Below are 3,014 nucleotides of genomic sequence, written 5' to 3'. Positions count from 1 at the left end.
AGTCCTGTACCACCCCCCACCCTGCTCTCATGAACGTGGGTGCACACACACCTGCACGCTCTCTCTCAAATAAATAAAATTAACATTAAAAATTTACAAAAGAAACAGTTATCAAACTATTTTAAGATATTTTTCAAACTTATCTATTCATGAGAGACACACAGAGGCAGAGACGTAGGCAGAGAGAGAAGCAGGCTCCCTGCAGGGAGCCTGATGTGGGACTTGATCCCAGGACCCCGCAGTCACAACCTGGGCCAAAGGCAGACGCTCAACCGCTGAGCCACCCAGGCATCCCACCAAACTATTTTATTTTATTTTTTTTAATTTTTTTTTTTATTTATGATAGTCACAGAGAGAGAGAGGCAGACACAGACAGAGGGAGAAGCAGGCTCCATGCACTGGGAGCCTGATGTAGGATTCGACCCCGGGTCTCCAGGATCACGCCCTGGGCCAAAGGCAGGCGCCAAACCGCTGCGCCACCCAGGGATCCCCCACCAAACTATTTTAAAATCACACTTTGGCTCCTCCCTGTTCGACAGACAGCCATATCTTCTGGTGCAGGGCTAGCCCTGTCCCTGAGACACGATGGTGAAGGTCGGAGTAAATGGATTTGTCCATATCAGGCGCCTGGTCACCAGGATTACTTTTAACTCTGGCAAAGTGGATATTGTTGCCATCAATGACCCCTTCATTGACCTCAACTACATGGTGTACATGTTCCAGTATGATTCTACCCATGGCAAATTCCACGACATGGTCAAGGCTGATAACGGGAAACTTGTCATCGGTGGGAAGTCCATCTCCATCTTCCAGGAGCAAGATCCCACCAACATCAAATGGGGTGATGCTGATGCTGAGTATGTTGTGGAGTCCACTGGGGGTCTTCACTACCATGGAGAAGGCTGGGGCTCACTTGAAGGGCGGGGCCAAGAAGGTCATCATCTCTGCTCCTTCTGTTGATGCCTCCATGTTTGTGATGAGTGTGAACCATGAGAAGTATTGACAACTCCCTCAAGATTGTCAGCAATGCCTCCTGCACCACCAACTCCTTGGCTCCTCTGGCCAAAGTCATCCATGAGAACTTTGGCATCATGGAGGGCCTCATGAACACCAACCATGCCATCATTGCCACCCAAAAGACTGCGGATGGCCCCTCTGAGAAACTGTGGAATGATGACCAAGGAGCTGCCCAGAACATCATCCCTGCTTCCACTGATGCCACCAAGACTGATCCCTGAGCTGAACAGGAAGCTCACTGGCATGCCCTTCCATGTCCCCACCTCCAACGTGTCAGTTGTGGGTCTGACCTGCCGCCTGGAGAAAGCTGCCAAATATGATGACATCAAGAAAGTGGTGAAGCAGGCATTGGAGGGCCCCCTCAAGGGCAGGAGGACCAGGTTGTCTCCTGTGACTTCAACAGTGACACGCACTCTTCCACCTTCGATGGTGGGGCTGGCATTGCCCTCAATGACCACTTTGTCAATGAATTTGGCTATAGCAACCGGGTGGTGGACCTCGTGGTCCATGTGGCCTCCAAGGAGTAGGAGCCTCCTGGACCACCAACCCCAGAGAGAACAAGAGGAAGAGAGAGGCCCTCAGCTGTTGGGGAGTAGTCCCTGCCCCGAATTAATCCCCCAACAAACTGGGAATCTCCTGACCTCCAATTTACATCCAATACCCCCTGAGGAAGGGGAGGGGCTTGGGGAGCCCTACCTTGTCATGTATCATCAATAAAGTATGCTGTACCCAGAAAAAAAAAATAAAAACAGACTTATGACATATTAATATATGGCACAGAAATTATAATGATGTGATAATATAGTTAACAAAAGGCGTATCAGTGGGTCTAATAATCTAGAAGCAATGAATGTTGATATTTCAAGATATATAAAGCAGCTATAATGTGATCTGAAAATTATGTTAATGACAAAGTTACGGGGTTTATAAATACCAAGGTCAATGAAAATAAAGATGTAAGTTTTCCCTACCCAAAACCATGGACCCCCCTGAATTCAATACATGCACCCTGAGGATTTATGACCCCACAAAAGTTAAAGAAGAATGTCTTGGTATTATAATACCTGTTATGACCCTACCACACTTCGTTCTTGATGATGTGATATATGTGTGTGCCAGGGACCCTGTAAGCCAATCAGGAATCCACACTCCAGAGATGATTCTGCTTCTGAAGGGTCACACCTCAAGGCACCTGCTATAAGCTCCTCTGTTCCCCGTCTCCGGTCAACACCAGGTGTCTCACTAATTAGCATAGAGAATAGCAAAAGGAGGTTTTTCTTGGTGAAATTTGTGGCTAACGACCTAACAGATGTCAGAAATGGGCTCTCATTAGTAAAATTAGGGGTATTCAAGTTTAAGGGAAAGGATGAAATGTTTTTGAGACGCTCTCTCTGCTTGGCTGATTGGGCTTATGAATTCAGGGAGGTGTCCTGCACGCTCTGGGGCCTGTGTTCAGCCAGAGGGCTGCAGGCTAGCTGCTTGTCTAATACCAACTGTGGGGCTAACAGGATCCTGCTCTGAAATTTGTCTTGTCTGATCCTCCAGAAAATATTCCCTGTAATGTGTGAGCAGACCAGCTACAAAGTTGGAGAGCTGGAATTTTACCAAGTTCATGTGGTATAAACCATTTGTTAACTGCTTGCTTATGTTAATAAATTAAATTTCACGAGATGTGGTGAATTTGGTCTGAGGTTTGCTTTCGTTCTAACCAGTAGTGAGGTTGCAGTGAAGTAGCTAACTTTTGCTCACCTCACATGTTCTGGAAAATTCTTGTTTCTGTCAAAAAGAACCCAAGGGATTGTGCATGACCATATTGGCTTAGGTCAGTTGGCAATGATGACAGTTATGATGTCAAGGGTTCTGTGGCGTAAGATCATCTATCCCACCACCATTACTTTGCAGGAGACAGGTTTGAAGGCAGGAAGAGGAAGACGTATTGTCAAAGGCCTCAGAGTGAGGAAGGTGGAGCTTTGGGTTAATTACTTAATGAATGTTTA

At 46.7% G+C, this 3,014-nt stretch overlaps 1 pseudogene; it reads left to right on the top strand.

Moving 5' to 3' along the window:
• The first annotated feature begins 539 nt into the window (after window positions 1-539).
• On the top strand, window positions 540-1,682 carry LOC144323026 (glyceraldehyde-3-phosphate dehydrogenase pseudogene; annotated as a pseudogene).
• Window positions 1,683-3,014: the final 1,332 nt, after the last annotated feature.

The sequence above is a fragment of the Canis aureus genome, chromosome 11 (assembly GCF_053574225.1).
Source record: "Canis aureus isolate CA01 chromosome 11, VMU_Caureus_v.1.0, whole genome shotgun sequence".
In the NCBI taxonomy this organism is placed as follows: Eukaryota; Metazoa; Chordata; class Mammalia; order Carnivora; family Canidae; genus Canis; species Canis aureus.
This window is presented reverse-complemented; position numbering and strand designations above follow the sequence as displayed.